Source organism: Mustelus asterias, chromosome 20 (assembly GCF_964213995.1).
Source record: "Mustelus asterias chromosome 20, sMusAst1.hap1.1, whole genome shotgun sequence".
Taxonomy (NCBI): domain Eukaryota; kingdom Metazoa; phylum Chordata; class Chondrichthyes; order Carcharhiniformes; family Triakidae; genus Mustelus; species Mustelus asterias.
In genome coordinates, this window is record NC_135820.1 from 30,564,517 (window position 1) to 30,585,533 (window position 21,017).

Below are 21,017 nucleotides of genomic sequence, written 5' to 3' on the forward strand. Positions count from 1 at the left end.
GGAGGTGTTGTTGCCTATCTTTACTGATTGCGTCTGTGGGTTAGGAAGTCTAGGATCCAGTCACAGAGGGAGGAGCTGAGCCCCAGGCCATGGAGTTTGGAGATGAATTTCGCAGGAATAATAGTGTTGAAGGCTGAGCTGTAGACGATAAATAGGAGTCTGACATAGGTGTTTATGTTATCTAGATTTTCCAGGATTGGGTGTAGGACCAGGGAGATAGCGTCTGCTGTGGACCTGTTGTGATGATAGGCGAACTGTAGTGGATCCAGGCAACCTGGAAGAACGGAATTGATTCGCGCCATGACTAGCTTTTCAAAGCACTTCATAATGATTGATGTCAGAGCCATTGGAAAATAGTCATTAAGGCATACTGCCTGGTTTTTCTTCTATCCTTCTCAGGTTTAAAACGATAATGGAAAAAAGATTTGGTTTTATGAACTAGTTCATCAAGTGATAGTTTCATCTGAGTATTGTAACAAACTTTTATGAGTGGCTCACCAATTCAAATGGCAGATCACATAGATATTAGGAAAATGCAGGTTAAAATAATGAAACATTTTTATCAGCTGGGATTGCATAAAGACGTGGTTAAATTCTGCCAGAAATGTCTACATGTCAGCTAGTGGGGAAACTCTAATCGACAATTAAACCTGCACCTTTAAATCCTGTAGCAACTTCTGAAGAACTAATATCTAGGGCTTTAATAGACTGGGTAGTACTCCTACCTAATGTCAGGGATGGTAGTCATGGTAGGGATGTATTTACAGTAGCAAAATAAAGCCTTCCTCAACAGAGACTCTGGGTGTGATTTAACAAAAAAAACTCAAAGTGCTGAAGGAGTGAGAAAACAGGGAAGATTCAGACCTGTTTTTTGGGTGAGTTTGAAAATGCAATCCAATGACACTTAGTGCAAAAAAAGTGCCAGGATGCGATTCCTGTCAGCAGGGGGGTAGGTGGCTCCTGAACTTGCCAGGAAAGCCGACTACTCTAGGGGTGCAGTGTCACTGGGAGATCCCCTGCCGCACCCCCTCACCACAACCACCCCACAAACATCGGGACCCCTTCCCTATGGCGATCACCTCCTTGCGCCCATCTAACCACCCCACCCCCGCCTCCCCCGGAATTCGGGATCACCCACCTCACCCCTCCCCCTTGCTGATCACCTCCAGTGTTGCTCTAAGCCCCCAACTTCAGGACCCCGCCCTCACACTAATTTGCCCCATGTAATGGTCTCCCATCCCCCCAACCCACCCCACAGACATCGCCAACCCCACACCCATCAATCAGCCCCATCTGCAAAGTAACCTCCCTCCCAGATTGTCCCCACCCACTGAGTTACCTCCTTCCCTGTCTCCCCAACCGCCACCCCCTGGCAGAGTTCCCCCCTTCCCTCTCACCCTGATCATTCCGCTGTAGAGTTCGCTCCCTCCCACCTCGATCATCACCATGACAGAGCTTCCCCCCTTCCCTCCCAACTCAACTGCCACCCTGGCAGATGTCCCTCCCACCTCCGAGGAGCTCCCCTTCCCTGCCCCCATGTCATAGCTCCATCCCCACAGGCTCCACCCCCACTCAGGCCCTAACCCCTTGGCACCTCCCATGGCACAGTTATGGTGCCTGGTGTGCAGTGCCAGAGTGCCAGGTGGGCACTTCCAGGCTGACACTGTTCCATGGGCACTGCCCAGTCTTTCCCCCGACCACCCAGGGGGCTTCAATGGCCTCTGGTACACCCAGTAAGGCCACCAATCATTGAGGCACTCATCCACCACCCACCCTCCTCCCCATCAGCACACTTGCAAGTGCTCACTTGCCTTCCTGTCAATGCTAACAAACATACTGCATGTAACTTGCTGGAGTGCTCTGCCAAACTGCCTGCAGCTGATCTGCCCTAACGAGGGGCAGCTCCATTAAAAACTCAAGAATGGACAGGCAGGCAGGCATTCCTGTACAAAGTGTGCGCACGACCAGCCCCCCCCACCCCGGTTCTCTGAGGGCGACCTCGGGAGGCTGCTGGATGCAGCAGAGGCGAGGCGGGACACCTTCATTCCCCAAGGAGGACATAGACCCAAGGGGGCTGATGGAAATGCGGCCTAGTAGGAAGTCACCGCTTCGGTCAGAACCAGACCACTGGATCCCCAAACTGGGAAGCAATGCCAGAAAAAAGTCAATGACTTCATCCGTGCAGCAAGGATGAGTGTTAAACCCCATTTTGCATCTTCCCCCATATCTCCCCTAGATCCTCCCATCCCCAGCACCCTACATGCTTCCAGCTCCTGACCCCCAAGCACCTCCTTCCTTTCCCCCCAATGAGCCCCACTGCGCTTGCCCTCTAAGGGCCACCACCTGATACTCTGCAGGAGTCACACCATCATTCCTTTCATGGCTCTTTCTGTCTCCACAGGAGAAGACCAAGCACAACACCCATGAGAGGGCAAAGACACGGGGTGGTGTGCCAGACTTCCGGGTCTTCAACCCCTGGAGCTGGAGCTCTCCTGAGAAGGGGAGATGGGGCTGTCAGTGACAGCATGGTCAGGCTGCCTTCAAGGCATGAGCACCTGTCATTTCTTCAATCACTTTGAGACAACTTCTCGGGGGCACGAGTTTCGGGTACAAGAGGCAAGGTTTAAAGGAGATGTACGAGTCATGTTTATTTGCACAGAAAGGGTAGTGGGTGCCTGGAACTCACTGCCAGGGGAGGTTGTGGATGCAGATAAGATAGTGACCTTTAAGGGGCATCTCTACAGCTATGTGAATGGTATGGGAATAGAGGCATATGGTCCCCGGAAGGGTAGGGGGTTACAAATCAGATGGGCTGCCTGGAAGCTACAGGCTTGGAGAGCCATACGGCCTGTTCCTGTGATGTCATTTTCTTGGTTCTTTGTTCTATGTTCAATGGAGAAATGTGAATCACGTGCTTGGCATCCCGGATTCCCCTCCCTTCCTTGCACGTAACTTTGAGTCCTGTGTTGCAGGGACACATCTGGATGCCCTGGGGCCTTCTGGATTAGAGGCCCCAGCTACAGCTCCCACCCCTCCTGGTCCAGATGGCTCGGACGAGTCCTCGGACGATATGGGTGAAGGGACCTCCGAGGGTGGCACGGTTTTGGTGTCAGCTGCCACCTCACAATTCACCATCCCAGATACTGACACGTCGGTGGGTCCAGTTAGTGTTAAGGCTTCTGGCTCACTCTCTGGTGAGTACGACACATCTGAAAATGTACATTGGGTGGAGAGGGAACATCCGAGACTCTGGCATGCGGGGGCCTGGCGGAGGTGAGGACTCAGCTGATCCTCTGAGATCACTTCCCTCTCAGCTGCTGGGGTGCAGCAACAGAGTCAGGGAATGCAGGAGGGGCTGACGGCCACACTGGACTGACAGCGAAGCTGTTGGGAGGAGTCCCAAAGCTTTCAGGTGGACCAGCTATTGCCTGTCTTGCGTGCTTCCCAGGCCAACACTGCAAGGGTGGCATCTGTAGTGGAAAGCCCGGGGCAGGGGATCCTCACCAGGAGTGGCAGGCTCTAAGCAATGGTCGAGTCACAGCAAGCCACAGCAGAGTTCCAGAGGGCCACGGCTGAGTCACAGCAGGCCGCAACTGAGGGGCTGAACAGGATCCTCGAGATTCTATTGCCCATGGCTGAGAGGCCCGAGAGCTTGCAGGAAACCCAGCAGGACAGCGCTGAGACATAGCAGGCTACAGCAGCAGCCCTCAGGAACATGGCCCAGTCGCAGAGGATCATGGCTGAGGGGTTGTAGTGTGTGGCACAGTCCCAGAGGGCACTTGCTGCGGCCATTGAGAGAGGTGGCGCTGACTCAAGTGGCCATTGCAGAGGGCTCAACCACCATGAGTAGGACGCAGGTGGTCCTCCAGGACTGGCAGTGTCAGGTGACGTCGGAGCTTCCGGAGCTCACTGCAAAAGCACCGCCATCCCATGGAATGACCCAGGGGCCCATAGGAACCCCAAGGGAGGAGGAAAGGCTCGACCCCATGCCGGGGCCTTCCAGCCAGGAGACTGTGGCTGTGGCTACAACTTCTGACACCTCCCACTTCCTGACACCGGGGCATCTCAGGGGCAGTGGGATGCAGAAGGTATCCATGGAAACATCTCAGAAACCTGGAAGTAGGCCAGGGCCCTCAAGGTCAAGGGCCTCCAGAGGACGCCCGCCATGCGCCTCACAGGCTATGGGGTGAGGAAGGCAGCTGGTTCCCCTCCACCTCTGATGTATATTGAGATGTAGGAGTAGACCACGTAATGTTAGGAAGTTGTAGTTGCACTGAGATGGCACAGATGAAGGGCTGCACCAGTTAGAAAGATATTTAAGCACCTTAACATTTTCTGTTCACAAGTTTTTATGTTAGATTGCCTTTTCACCACCCACCTGTGACTAATTTGTCTCGATTATGAATCCTCTTCCATTGATGATCGCCAGAGGGATGCTTCATGTTGATGTTAGTTGGGGAGGTCCCTCAATGTGTCACTGAGAAAAGGAAGGCATTGTTTCCCCTGACCACTGGAGCAATTCCCTCCCACCCCCCACCCCACCCGCCCCAGGGCCCTGAATGATCCCTTACCCTCTATACAGATATGGCCTCAGGTGCCAGCATGCATGCAGAGCTCATGTACATGTCAGACTAGTTTGCACCAGGGCTTCATCATAATGGTGCTTAGCGAGTCATTATCACCCTCCTGCCTGCCAAAAAGCTCAGAGTACCCAGGCCCACCACTCTGGTGTGACAATGAGCAGGATATCGAAGGAATTTGGGAGGGGCGGGGAAATGGAACCTACAGACACAACCCCTAGTGACTGAACTGCCTGGTTATCAAGGCCTCCCTTGCCGCCCTCGCATGCCTCATTTGGGCTGCCAGCCCTCAAGTGACTGGCTGGTATTCCTCAGCATGCTCTTCCTCTGCTTCCTCCTCCTCTTCCTCCTCCTCCTCTGGTCAGCTTCCACGTCCTCCTCCTCCTCCAAGAGGTCACCTCTCTGGAGAGCCAGATTGTGCAAGGCACAGCACGCGACTACTATGCAGGAACAGATCGCTGGACTGTATTGGAGGGCCTGCCAGATCAGTGCAGGCACTGGAATCGCAATTTGAGGAGCCCAATGCACCTCTCCACTATCACGTAGGTGGCTACATGGGCCACATTATAGCGGGTCTCCGCCTCAGATACAGGCATCCGCACAGGCATCATCAGTCATGTCCAAAGCAGGTAACCGATAACACCCACGAGGCAACCTCGCAGCCTGGGCTCCTCCTCGAATGCCTCCAGGATGTCCGATCTCCTGATAATGAAGCTGTCATGCACACTGCCTGGATGTTTGGTGCAGACGTGCATGATGGTCATATTATGGTTGCACACTAGCTGAACATTCAGGGAGTGGAACCCCTTCCTATTCGCAAATCTTCGTGGATTATGTAGGGGGCGGCCTTGAGGGCGAAGTGTGTTCAGTTGATTGCCCCTGTACGTTAGGAATCCCCGCAATGGCTGCAAACCCTGCAGCCCGGGCTTCCTGCTGTGCCTGGTCCAAGTTGAAGTTGAGGAACTATCCAGCCCGGGCATACATGGCTTCAGTGACCTTCCTCACACAGGTGTGCATGGCAGATTGGGAGATGCCACAAACATTTCCGCTCGGGGTCTGGAAAGAACCAGTCGCATAGAAGTTTAGAGCGGTCATCAATTTGACAGCCACTAGGAACCAGGTCCTGTAACAGGTTGCACAGGTGTTGCACAGTCTCCTTCTGGAATCGGAAATGTCGGCGGCACATAGTGTCCAACATCTGCTCAAAGGACACTCGTGCACGGAACTGCCGTGGTCTCTGCTCCCTCCTTCTCCTACATCCTCCCTCTGGGTGAATGGCCCCCACCTCCTGCCCCTGGTGGTCATCTCCCTCTGGAGCATAAGACCATAAGATCATAAGAAATAAGAGCAGAATTAGGCCACTCGGCCCATCGAATCTGCTCTGCCATTCAATCATGGCTGATATTTTTCTCATCCCCATTCTCCTGCCTTTTCCCCATAACCCCTGATCTCCTTATTCATCAAGAAGCTATCTATCTCTGTCTTAAAGACACTCAATGACCTGGCCTCAACAGCTATCTGCATGAAAAAAGTTCCACAGATTCATCACTCTCTGGCTGAAGAAATTCCTCCTTATCTCTGTTTTAAAGGATCATGCCTTTAGCTTGAGATTGTGCCCTGTGGTTCTAGATTTTCCCACTAGTGGAAACATCCTCTCCACGTCCACTCTATCCAGGCCTTGTAGTATCCTGTAAGGTTCAATAAGATCCCCCCTCATCCTTCTAAACTCCAATGAGTACAGACCCAGAGTCCTCAACCGTTCCTGGAAGTGGTAAGGCCCGTGTCTCCTGTGCCTGCAATTCTTCCTCCTGTTCCTCCTCCTCAGCTCCAGCAGCAACCAAAAGGACAGCAAAATCGATTGGTTGCATAGAAAAAGCCATGTTGTCACTCTGAAGGGGGAGAGGGAGGGGATGGAGAGGAACACATGTAGAGGTTATGGAACACTGCTTGCCCCTAGCACATCAACAGTCACTGTCCATACCCCCCAATTCCCCCAGCCACATGCTCCCCACAATCACAGCTCCTTGTCAAGTTGAGAGGCTGCAGTAGTGCAATTTGCAAGGGCTTAGTGCACATCCTTCAGCTGGAAGTGAGCTGAGTGCACTATGACCCCGCAGCACTGCAAGACCTGAGGTCAGTGCTGAGACCCAGGTCCGTGCTGCAAGTCGGACATCGGAGACCCTGCTGAGCAACAGCCCCTCACCGCCCCACACACTCACAGAGCCGCCACCGACCCGAGACAGAAAATGGCCACAACAACAGGGCACCCATGAGTAGCAGAGAGCCGTCGGACGCTATGCACTTGCCTCCTCACTAACCCTCACTGAGGTAGCGCCCGAATCAGGCTTTTATTGATCATGTCTGATTTGCATTCAAATGCATTTAAATTATCGTTGCGCCCATTTCGGGTACGGTCCCGATCGCAGCCATTTTAGGCACTTGGTAAAGGGGGAACTGGCACGGAGGTGGTTGCGGATCGTGGTACTCGCCTCACACCCGATTTTATCAAGTTTTTGTGCCCGAAAAAAAATCAGACCCATACATTCAACAGGCAATGTTGTAACAAAAATTAATTTATTGAAGGGATATTGACAAGTTTCATTACCCACACAGCTAAAAAAACATTAATGTTTGTAACCCTGGATAGATTTTATCAATGCAAAGTCATGCCTTTCAGAATGAAACATGAACCAGCAACTTTTCAAAGATTAACCAACAAAGCCATTGAAGGATTGTCACTGCGCCTTTTAAATCGAATCAGATTCACCTTTGGCTCCTTCAAGGGATCTGCAGGCAATATTTGCATATCTCACAACATGCTGCCCACAAATGCACCTCCCTGCTAACCGACACTGTTCTTATATGGGTACATACTGAATGATTTGGGGCCGATAACCCCGAAAAACATCTACCCGCTTCCCATCACAACCCTGTTCCCCTTAATTCACAGGCTAAATTCTGGCTGCCTTATCCCAGAAGCAAGGCCGTAGGCACGGATTGTTGTTCATTAATTCTGGTATCAAAGTAAGGAAGCATCAGATGCATGTGATTGAACTAGAAGAGGTGCAGAGCGGATTCACCCAATATTGCCTGGGCTGGAGCGTTTCAGCTATGAAGAGAGACTGGATAGGCTGGGATTGTTTTCCTTAGAGCAGAGAAGGCTGAGGGGGGACATGACTATGAGGCCATAAATCGATAAAAGGGTCGATAGGAAGCAACTTTTCCCCTTAGTAGAAGGATCAATAACCAGGGGCATAGACTTAAGGTCAGGGGCAGGAGATTTGGAGGGGTTTTGAGGAAAACATTTTCATCCAGGGGTGGGAGGGGATGTGAAATTGGACCTCACTGCCTGAAGGGATGGCAGAGGCGGGAACCCTCACAACATTTAAGAAGTGTTTAGATGAGCAGTTTAAACCCTATAGCAAACAAGGCCACGGACCAAGTGCTGGAAAATGGGATTAATAGTTAGATGCTTGAAGGCTAGTGCAGGCACGATGGGTCAAAGGACCTCTTTCTGTGCTGTAAAACTCCATGGCTCTAAGACAGGTTCTTGAGACACAGAAGTCACTGAGGGGTAGGGATACTCACATGACCTACGGACAACCTATTATTCATGTTGCTAAATGTGGGGTCATCCAGAAACAGTGAAAAGCCAATTCACTGAACAATCAGCTTTGGACTGAGGTTTATATGTGAAAATCCTGCATGTGTTTCTCAGACTTTATCCAGTTATTCATTGTTTGCTTGTTCAGCTGGCTAGAAAACCTGGACTGCAGCCTTCATTAACAATGCAATACAGGAGCCATTGTGTGTGCAGTTTTATCCAACAATGCTTTTTATTAAGTATTTATCACAGTACTAAATATGCAAACAATTATTTGAAGTTGCAGGGTTTCTGTGTACACAAACAGAATATACGAACACTATTCAATTAGGAGGCAATTTCTTGATCACACGTGTTTAGCGGAACACTAAAACATGTGAAAAATCTGGGGGTGGGACCTATTCCCGCTAAAGAGGCTGAAATCAGTGAGCTGAGCGGACCCCCGTGCATGTGCACATCTCTGGGAGATCGCCAATCAAGTCCTCTCAGCATTGAGATCGTTGGCCTCAACTCCCCACAGACATTGCTGGCCTCATCGCTGACCTCTCACTCCCCCTCGACCCCACAAGAACATCGCTGACCTCCCCCCGCCCCCCCCCCCCGCCCCACTCACCACATCCCCCCCACCCCCCGCCCCGACATCGCTGGCCTCCCCATCCTCCACTGACTCGGACATTGTTGGCCACCCTGCCTCCCCATCCCCCATGGACCTGGACATCGCTGGCCTCTCTATCCCCCCCACCCCCACAGTCCCGACATTGCTGGTCTCCCCATCCCCCACTGACCAGGACATCGCTGGCCTCCCGGCCTCCCCAACTGCCACTGACCTGGGCATCGCTGACCTCCCCATCCCCCACCACTCCGACATCACTGACCTCCCCATCCTCACTGACCAGGATCTCGCTGACCTCTCCATCCCCCACTGACCCGGACATCGCTGGGTTCTCCATTCCCCACTGACCCGGACATCGCTGGGTTCTCCATTCCCCACTGACCCAGACATCGCTGGGTTCTCCATTACCTACTGACCTGGACATTGCTGGCGTCCTGGATTCCCCATCCACCACTGACCCGGACATCGCTGGGTTCTCCATTCCCCACTGACCCGGACATCGCTAGCTTCCTGGATTCCCCATCCCCACTGACCCAGACATCGCTGGGTTCTCCATTACCTACTGACCTGGACATTGCTGGCGTCCTGGATTCCCCATTCACCACTGACCCGGACATTACTGGCCTCCTCATCCCGCCCCCACCCCCACCCCCCCCGCACACACAGCTCTTGGGGTGTGGGGTGGAAGGGTGTTGGGAGCAGCCCCCACACTGCACGGCACCAACTATGTGAATAGGGCTGCTAAGAGTTGGGAAGTCTTGCTGCAACTGTACAAGGTATTGATGAGACCACATTTAGAGTGTTGTGAGCAATTTTGGTCCTCTCATTTAAGGAAAGATATTATTTCAGTCAGTTCAGAGAAGGTTCACTAGGATGATCCCCGGTATAGAGGGATTATCTTATGAGGAAAGGCTAAACAGGTTGGGACTCTACTTATTGGAGTTTAGAAGAATGAGAGGCGATCTCATTGAAACATATGCTTCTTAAAGGGCTTAACAGGGTAAATGCTGAGGGGATGTTTCCCCTCACGGGAGAGTCTGGAATCAGTGGGCATAATCTCAGAATAAAGGGGCACCAATTTAAGACTGAGATGAGGAGGAGTTTCTTCACTCAGAGGATTGTGAGTTTTTGGCACTCCTTGCCACAGAGAGCTTTCGGGGCAGAGTCTATGGGCCTTGTTTTATGGCCTTGTTCGAGCGAGATTGGAAATTCCTGCCCAAGGACAATGGACATTTCTGTTATCTGCCCCTTGCCCGCTCCAATTCCATGGCAGGCGGGGCGGTGGAATTCCAGCGCTTGTGTATATTTAAAGCTGAGATAGATAGATATTTGATCAGTAATGGAATCAAGGGTACAGGGAACGGGCAAGGAAGTGGATGTGAGTAATGCCTGATCAACCATGATCCTATTGAGTGGCAGAGCAGACTAGAGGGACTGACGGACTACTGCTGTTCCTATCTCCTATGATTTTATGGTCTTCTTGGACCTTCCCATCTTAGAAAGCAGCAGCTCTTGATGGACACTAAAGCCCAAATTTAAGAATCCCTCAGTACTGAGCTCAAGTAAAGAGGTCCAATCTCTCTCTGAAATCTTTCCAAGGATATCCCAGTTAATTAATAATTTGTGTGTAAATATTAGACCATTTCTTGTAAAAAAAAAAGCACAATGAGGATAAGGGGAATGGGAATCTGAAAAGCCAAGAATTGCTGGCATGCTTCCCATACCATCATTATGTGCAGTACAAAAATGCCAAAGAGATAGATACGGTGTATTATTGGGCCCGAACCCAGATTTTGCCTGATAAGTGAAGGCAGATAGTCTTAAAAAATGCATTAAATAATGTGGTCTGTAGTTTTAGGATTTGGCTGGATAGAGACATGTTTCTGATTTGATGTAGTATATAGTTATGCGCTGAAGTTATATACATTTACTTTCCTCCTTCAGTCCCTCTCAGGAACGACACTGCAATTGGGGACACGTTCAGAATTGAGCTTATTTGCTCATTCTGCGATTGGCTCCTTAACTTTGGATGAATAACTTGCTCATCAGCATGTGGAAATAATTTAATTCAATCCTAGGCATCTCATCTTCAGAGCACTCTAATACAGAGTAATGCTATCTAGTAGATTAAAGAGTGAGGGTAATGTCTTCTAACACATTAAGGACAGGGTAACACTCTTCATTGAGTTAAAGAGTGAACACTACACTGCATATATTGAAGAATGAGAAATAACATGCCTTGTAGTATGTTAACTAAATAGAAAATTAGATATAACATTTTAGATTCTAAAGGAGAATCAATCTTCAATACCCGGGGAGGAGGGTAATCCAGTAGTAATCCAGAGACCAAGGCAGTGCCTGGAGACTCGGGTTTGAATCCCACCATGACAAATGGTGAAATTTGAATTCAATAAAAATCTTGAATTAAAAGTCTAATGATGACCATGAAACCACTGCCAATTGTTGGAAAAACCCATCTGGTTCACTAATGTCCTTTAGGGAAGGAAATCTGCCATCCTTACGTCGTGTGGCCAAAATGTGACTGCAAATCAACAGCAATGTGTTGATTCTTAAATGTCCCCTGAAATGGCCATTCAGTTGGACAGCAATTAGGATGGGCAATAAATGCTGGCCCAGCCAGTGATGCCCATGTCCCAAGAATGGATAGAAAAAGAAATCTAGCTTCTCAGCTCAATGTTGATACAATCAAAGATCATCAGGCAGTGCTCTGTTGTAGGTTCTGATTAGAAATTTAATATAACATCCTCCCCCAACAAAGTGCAAAATTAGTTTTTTTGGCCAATTGCAAGTTGTGTGATATAAAAATAGTTTTTGTACATTGAATTCAAAATTCATCGAGCCCCGCTCCTAAAATCTTTGAACAGGATGACTTGATATTTTGCACATACGGGTAATTAGAAGAATACAGCATGTAATTGGCCAGCCACATTAGACAAAGACTAGGGCTAATCCTGCTTTGAGGATGTTCCATATGTATGACAGGAGGACCATCAACACATGTTGTAGTCACTTAAACAGGCATTGTCAGGAGAGACATACATCCTACAACCCTACGATTCAAGAAAGGAAATGACCTTAGGTTGACGCATCTCAAAAAGCGTTTGGAATATTGCTTATGCAAAGTAGGAACCAATTGCATTTGGTTTCAAAAGTCAACTCAGTTAAGTGCAATTAAGTGCAATTTAATTATTAAAATGCAGAGGATAGGATTTTCTGGCCATGCTTGGCCGAAGACTGGAAAACCTGACCCAAGTTCAACAGATCTTTGCATGACCCTGTTCCACCCGTTACGATTCCCATGACTGTTACAATGAACCCATGGCACTAATTGTAACTTGTGAGAGCAAATCTTTCTTCTGGATGCTGAAGTGTAAAGGTGGTTTTTCTTTGTGCAATGAAACCTTGAACATTAAGCACAAACATTGAGACAAAAATACTGTGACACTGTGGTAATTCATTGATGCAATTCGAAGGGGAGGAACACTGGGGCAAAACTGGATACAGGTGCATGTAGGAATATAGAAACACTAGCAATAAGACATTGTTGTAAAGTGGGGGAATGTAACAGTTGATTTGTATATGGCAAGAACGCATGCTGTGCGTCTTAAATATTAATAGCTTGAGAAATAGTGAAGCACTTTTGGTCGGACACATCTATTGGAATGGGATAATAATCTCGCGCTGTATCTCAATACTCCCAGGTTTATAGCGGAGTCGACTGATTTAAATAATGAAGTACTCGCCAAAGGACCAGAGGTCATCTCTCAATGGAATTAGTTTCATCCTCTCATTGGACAAAAGGCGACAGCAAGATTTATAAGAGTTAATAAAATTAACATTTAGATATGAGCAAATAAAGGCAGAGATTTTTTTTTTAACAGGAATTCACTGCCAAGGGCTTAATGCTGATTAAAGCAAATCAATCCAGCACATGAAATGAGCTCTGCTCAATTTTCTATTGGGCAAATAATGATGGAATAAGTTTTAAAGTTTGAAGGGAGAAAAGATTTTGAAGTGTAAATTAAAGAGAAGGAAATGAGAAAGATTTAGGAAGAGAGCCTGGAGGACAGAATCAGCTATACCCAAAGCTTGCAGAGGGGAGTGATTTTTTGAGCATCTGACCAATGACTGCTCTTATTTGATGGATTTTTGTGAAGGGAAAGACAAGCTAATATTTCCCTCTCAGACACAAATCTCAGCTGGTGAAAAATTACAAAGTTTTTCAGAAGTCTGTCTCTGGTGATTCTTATTGGAAGTGAACCGTTTGACTTATGCAAATAATTCTTGCCCCTTCCCTCAGGCAATAAAGTGTAGAAATTGGTATCCACCTGGTGGTAAATTACATTTTCAACAATTTCTTTGAAGAGAAATAACATTCTCCATCTTGTCCTCCTAATCCCTGAATGTTAAAGAGGCAGCTCTTTATATCATGCTTGTTTCCATGGTTTATGTTTTGAAGCAGCTGCTTATGTAGCTCTTAGAAATGGCTCATACCTATGAAATGCTCCCTGTGCTCTCGTGACAGGACTTGCATTTATTTGGCTCCTCTCATGACCTCCAGACATCCCGAAGCACTCCACAGTCAATTAATTGTAGTCAGTGTTGTAATGCAGGGAAACAAGGCTGACAGGTTGCATTAAACAAAGTCCCATGTCTGCTTGGAGGACAGAATCAGCACTGGATATACTTCAGCCAATTTCAAAATCAAAATCAGTAAAACTTGGGAAATGACTGGGTACTTGCTCAACCTGGTCGGCTTGGACCATTACCAGCTATTTCCCAAGTTCTACCACTTTTTCTTTCTGGGTAGAGATGATGTGAGTAAACCTTGTCCTCAGCTCTATCTGCATGACTGTCGGCAGGTCACAAGTCATAATCCCGACACCCTGAAATCGACTTTATCTAGTTCCTAGTCTTTAGACCTTTGTCTTTCTCACTAGGGTGTTACAGAATCCATTGTGCAGAATATATAGAGGAAAAACAGGGGACATGGGTTCAAATCCAACCACAGCAGAAATTAAATTTAATTAATAAATCTGGAATAAAAAGCTAGTCTCAGTAATAGTGACTATGCCAGCTATCATTGATCGTGGCAAAAACTCATCTGGTTCATTAATGTCCTTTGGGGAAGAAAATCTGTTGTCCTTATCTGGGCTGGCCTACATGTGCCTCTAGACCCACAGCAATGTGGTTGATCCTTAAATTCCTTCTGAAATAACCAAGCAAGCCATTCAGTTCAAGGGCAATTAGGATGGGGAACAAATGTTGGCATTGCCAGCAATGCCCAGATTGCATGAAAGAATAAAGAAAAAAATACCAGATTCCCTGTGGGGAAACATCCTCTCCGCTCTTCAGGATCTTATATGTTTCAATCAAGTTGTCTCTTACTCTTCTAAACTCCAATAGTTACATGGCTAGCCTATCCAACATTTCCTTATAAGACAACCAGTCCATTCCAGTTATTACTCCGGTAAAACTTCTCTGAACTGCTTCTAATGTATTTACATCCTTTCTTAAATAAGGAGGCCAGTACTGCACACAATACTCCAAACATGGTCTCATTAGTTTTCGGTATAAATGAAGTGTAACCTCCCTATGTTTGTATTCAATTCCCCTCGCAATAAACAATAACATTATATTTATTTTCCTAATTACTTGCTGTACCTGCTACTAGCCTTTTGTGATTCATGCACTCGGACACCCAGATCCCTCAGCACTTCAGGGCTCTGCAATTTCTCACCATTTAGATAATGCGCTTTTGTTATTCTTCCTGCCAAAATAAACAATTTCACATTTTCCCACATTATATGCCATTTGTCAAATCTATGCCCACTCATTTAACCTATCTGTGGGTGAAATCTTACCAAAAAATAGCAGAGTCAGGATCTGACTAAAAGCCGGTGAATTTCTCTCCAGAGAAACAAGCAGGTTTTCTCTCCAGATCTTATGACACTTTATCAAAAAAAAGGGGGCATGTTTCATTCCATCATTTTGAGGGTTGGGGCCTAAACATCCTGGTACCATTGGGGTACCATTTTTAAGGACATCCCTATCAGATAAAACATTAACCTTCCCCTCCACCCTACTACGGAGGTCTCAATGTCTCCTGCCCCTGCGATCAATGTCGGCATCCCCCCACCCCCCTCCCCCCTGCAATGAATGCCAGCAGCTCCCAAACCTCTACCCCTCTCTGTGATCAATGCTAGCATCCCCGCGATCAATACCCACATTCCCCCTCCCACCATCAGTTATCACCCGCATCTCTCCTCCCCCAGCCCGCAACAGTCATTGCCGGCATCTCCCACTTTCCTCCCCACTACAGAAACATGCCGCCCCCATCTTGAGGCTCCCATTAGGGTCTGCCCTTGGCACTGTCCCCTGACACAGATCGGCATTACCAGGCTGGTGCTTCAGATTTGCAAGGTACCAACTTGGCAATGCCAACCTGTGCCAGGAGGAAGTGGCAGGGAGCAGTGCCGGGCCATGTCCCTCTCCTCCGGGGGCTATACGCATCTTTTTGCCCTGGGGGGATCCCCACAACAGATACATGTCTGGGTGAACAACATGACGTCATGTCAATGAGGTTTGAAAATATGGCAGGGGTGGTGGTTAATGGTATTCAAATTTTTTTAATACATTACAATAATGTTCTCGCCCTTTGTGGCATGAACGTCATGTCACCAGCGAGGGGCGGGGAAAATTCTCAATTCTCTCCAGATTTTCAACCTGCGATACCGTTCTCTCTGACACCGAAGGCAGGCTGAAATTGCCCCCTTTATCTTTTTGTTGCTTCCTATACCCTCTTCACAACTTACTTTTCTACCTAGTTATGTGTTATCAGCAAATTTGGCAACAATCCCTTCAAAATCTTCACCCAAGTCATTGACATAAATTGTAAACAGTCAAGTGCCAGCGTTGATCCCTGTGGCATTCTCCTTGTTACAACTTGTCAACCTGAAAAAGACCCATTAACGCCTACTCTCCATAGAACATAGAACATAGAAAGCCACAGCACAAACAGGCCCTTCGGCCCACAAGTTGCGCTGATCATATCCCTACCTCTAGGCCTATCTATAGCCCTCAATCCCATTAAATCCCATGTACTCATCCAGAAGTCTCTTAAAAGACCCCAACGAGTTTGCCTCCACCACCACCGACGTCAGCCGATTCCACTCACCCACCACCCTCTGAGTGAAAAACTTACCCCTGATATCTCCCCTGTACCTACCCCCAGCACCTTAAACCTGTGTCCTCTCGTAGCAACCATTTCAGCCCTTGGAAATAGCCTCTGAGAGTCTACCCTATCCAGACCTCTCAACATCTTGTAAACCTCTATCAGGTCACCTCTCATCCTTCGTCTCTCCAGGGAGAAGAGACCAAGCTCCCTCAACCTATCCTCATAAGGCATGCCCCCCAATCCAGGCAACATCCTTGTAAATCTCCTCTGCACCCTTTCAATGGCTTCAACATCTTTCCTGTAATGAGGTGACCAGAACTGCGCGCAGTACTCCAAGTGGGGTCTAACCAGGGTCCTATAAAGCTGCAGCATTTATCTCCCGACTCCTAAACTCAATCCCTCGATTAATGAAGGCTAGTACGCCGTACGCCTTCTTGACCGCATCCTCCACCTGCGAGGCCGATTTAAGAGTCCTATGGACCCGGACCCCAAGGTCCTTCTGATCCTCTACACTGCTAAGAATGGTACCCTTCATATTATACTGCTGCTTCATCCCATTGGATCTGCCAAAATGGATCACTACACACTTATCCGGGTTGAAGTCCATCTGCCACTTCTCCGCCCAGTCTTGCATTCTATCTATGTCTCGCTGCAACTTCTGACATCCCTCCAAACTATCCACAACACCACCTACCTTGGTGTCGTCAGCAAACTTACCAACCCATCCCTCCACTTCCTCATCCAGGTCATTTATGAAAATGACAAACAGCAAGGGTCCCAGAACAGATCCCTGGGGCACTCCACTGGTCACTGACCTCCATGCAGAGAAAGACCCCTCCACAGCCACTCTCTGCCTTCTGCAGGCAAGCCAGTTCTGGATCCACAAGGCAACAGCCCCTTGGATCCCATGCCCTCTCACTTTCTCAATAAGTCTTGCATGGGGGACCTTATCGAACGCCTTGCTGAAGTCCATATAGACCACATCCATGTCCAATTAGCCAGCCAATCTTTTACCCATGCCAATGTGTTACCTGTATAACATGAGCTTTTATTTTCAGCAATAACTTTCAAGTGGCATTTTGTCAAATGCCTCCTGGAAATCGAAGTACAGTACAGTACATCCACCAGGTCCCCTTTATCCAAAACACATTATTTCCTCAAAGAACTCCAGTAAGGTGGTTAAATATGATTTCCCTTACACAAGACCATGTTGACTCTGCCTGATCACCTTAAGCTGATCCCAAGTGCCCTACTATAACTTCTTCAACACCAGCTTCTAACATTTTTCCTATGACAGATGTTAACTGGACTGTAGTTTCCTGTTTTCTGCCTCCCTCCTTTTTTGAATAATGGAGTTGCATTTGCTGTCTTCCAATCTAATGGGACCTTCCCTGAATATAGGGAGTTTTGGAAAATTAAAACCAATGCCTTAACTATCTCACTAGATACTTATTTTAAGACCATCAGAACCTGAGCTCTTGTCAGCCCCTAACTCCAACAACCAACTCAGTATCATTTACTTCTCTGGTGACTGTTATTTTCCTGACTTCCTCCCTCCTTTCCATTTCCTGGTTTGTAGCTGCTTCTGGGATGTCACTTGTTTCCTCAATAGTGAAGATTGATGCAAAATGCCTGTTCAATTCATCTGCCGTCTCCTGGTTTTCCATTATCAATTCTCCAGACTCACTCTGTATCTAACCAATGCTCACTTGTTAACCTGTTTTTAAAAAATATTTATAAAGATTCTTGCTGTCTGCTTTTTTATTTCAGCCAAGCTTTCTCTCAGACTTTAAATTTTCCTTCCTTATTAATCTTTTAATCATACTTTGCTGTTCCTTATATTCTGTCCAAACTGCTGAGCTGTCACCTATCTGTGCACAATTTGTTTTTTCTTTAGTTTGTTATTATATTTAATCTTTCTCATTAACTATGGTAGGTCTATTCTTTGGACTTTTCCTTATTTGTTGGAATCTATCTAGTCTGTGCATTTTGAAATGTCCCCTTAAATGTTTGCCATTGCATCTCTCTGTTAACCTAATTTGCCAATTTACTTTAGCCAGTTCGGTTTTCATGCTCTCATAATTGCACTTACTTGAATTTAAAACTAGTGGGCTGAATTTTCTGGCCATTTGCACCAGTCAGATCTTCTGGTCCCGCCAGCGGTGATGCCCCACTGCGAGTTCCCCGGTGGAAGAGGATGCAAACAATGGGAAACTCCATTGATAGTGGCAGGACTGGAAGATCCTGCCACCAGCCAGTGGCAGGCTGCATTCACCAAACATGCTTGTTGGGGTGGGGTTTGGAGGTTAAAATCCCTAGTCTCAGACCCATTCCTCTCTCCCTCCAAACCGAATGTTATATTATGATCACTGCTACCTAGGGGTGCTTTCACTATGAGATCATTAATTACTCCCACCTTGTTGCACAGTACCAGGGTATAGTTTAACCAGCTCTCTGTTTGGCTGCTGAACAAAATGCTCCAAGAAACCATCCTGAAAACATTCAATGAAGTCCTTATCCAGGCTCCCTTTTCCTCTCTGACTTTTCCAGTCTATACGAAAATTAAAATCTTCCATGATTATCACCGTATCTTTCCACATGCTCCAATTATCCTTGATGTTCCACCCTACCATCTGGTTACAGTAAGGGGGCCTGTACACCCTCCCATTAGTGACATGTCTAGGAGAAGCCTGTTGATTTGAAAAGAGGGGCATTGCAGATTCTCCTGGATACTCTCAAACAGCACTTTGTCTAGAAGTCTGAATTTAGACCAACTGTATCTTTTTTCTTGAATGTGTGAGCGATATCTTTAAGTGCAGCTGCAGCCACTTTCATTGGGTAATGCTCACGTGGGTAATTTAAAGAAGCAGACTTTGCGTATATGGACAGGGATGTTTTGCTGCAATTGTATAGGGCGTAGTGAGGCCACACCTGGAGTATTGTGTGCAGTTTTGATGTCCTTATCTGAGGAAGGATGTCCTTGCTATAAGGGGAGTACAGCTAAGGTTTACCAGGCTGATTGCTGGGATGGCAGGTCTGTCATATGAGGAGAGACTAAGTTGGTTAGGATTATATTCACTGGAGTTTAGAAGAGTGAGAGGGGATCTCATAGAAACTTATAAAATTCTAACAGGATTAGACAGGGTAGATTCAGAAAGCGTGTTCCCAATAGGGGAGTCCAGAATGAGGGGTCATAGTTTGAAGATAAGGGTTAAACCTTTTAGGTGAGGGCAGCAAAGTGGCGAAGGTGATTGGCAGTTGCAGGTCATATTTGCATAAGTGCAGTCACTGCGACCAGAAGGTCGGTTTCTGGGAGACACCTTCCTACTTCGAGTGTAGGCAAGTGTCCAGGTGAGGGCAGAAGAGTGGTGAAATTGATTGGTGGTTGCAGGTCATATTTGCATAAGTGCAGTCACTGTGACCAGATGGTGGTTTGTGGAGGAGCTGCTGTGAAGGGACACTGAAACCCCAAACACTAATTCGGTGTTTCCCTCCTCCTCTAACCAAAAACAAAAGTTGGCAGGAGCAAGCAAGGGAGAGGTGAGTTGAGATTCTTTTATCCTTTTACCTGTTTAAGGGCAACATAGCAGCTAGGGTAGTGGCATGCTCCTCCTGCCAGATGTGGGCAATTAGGGAGCAATCTAGTCTCCCTGACAACTTTATCTGCAGGAAGTGTGTCCAGTTGCAGCTCCTCACAGATCGCATTGTTCGGTTGGAGCAGCAAGTGGATGCACTGCGGAGCGTACAGGAGGCAGAGAGTGTGATAGACACTAGTTACAGGGAGGTTCTCACACCACAGGTTCAGACAGGTAGATGGGTGACCACCAGAAGAAGCAGGCAGGTAGTGCAGGCGTCTCCTGTGCCTATTCCCCTTTCAAACGGGTATATCATTTTGGATACTGTTGAGGGGGATAGCCTGTCGGGGGAGATACCAGCAGCAGCCAGGCCTGTGACACCACAGCTGGTTCTGCTGTGGGACAGCATCGGGCAAAGAGCAAGCAGTAGTAATAGGGGACTCGCTAGTTCGAGGCACAGCCAGGTGTTTCTGTGGCCGCAATCGAGACGCTAGGATGGTCTGTTGCCTCCCTGGTGCCAGGGTCAAGAACGTCTCTGAGTGATTGCAGGACATTCTTAAGGGGGAGGGGGAGCAGCCAGAGGTCATTGTACATATTGGTACCAATAACATAGGTAGGAAAAGGGATGAGGTCCTGAAATGTGAATATAGAGAGTTAGGCAGAAAGCTAAAGTGCAGGACCTCGAATGTAGTAATTTCAGGACTATTACCGCTGCCACGTGCTCGTGAGAGTGTGAATAGGAGGATTAGGCAGATGAATGCCTGGCTTGAGAGCTGGTGCAGTGGGCAGGGATTTAGATTTTTGGATCATTAGGATCTCTCCTGGGGAAGGGCTGACCTGTTCAAGAGGGATGGGTTACACCTGAACTGGAGGGGGACTAACATCCTGGTGGGGAGATTTGCTAGAACCACTTGGGAGGGTTTAAACTAGTTTGGCAGGGGGGTGGGATCCAAAGCAGTAGGGAGACAGAAGAGAAGTATGAGGACAGCACAGAAGTTAAAGAGAGCACATTAAGTAGTAAAGGCAGTGTCAGTAATCCTAGTACCAGACAGATCAGGCAAAAGCAAGACAAAGAGCAAGGGAAATCCAGATTAAACTGCATTTATTTCAATGCAAGAGGCCTGACGGGCAAGGCAGATGAACTCAGGGCATTGATGGGTACATGGGACTGAGATATTATAGCAATTACTGAAACATGGCTAAGGGAGGGACAGGACTGGCAGCTCAATGTTCCTGGGTACAGATCCTATAGGAAAGATAGAACAGGAGGTAAGAGAGGAGGGGGAGTTACACTTTTGATTAGGGAAAGCATCACGGCCGTACTGAGAGGGGATATATCTGAGGGTTCAGCCACTGAGTCTATATGGGTAGAACTGAGAAATAAGAAGGGGGAAATCACTTTGATAGGGTTGTACTATAGGCCCCCAAATAGTCGGCAGGAAATTGA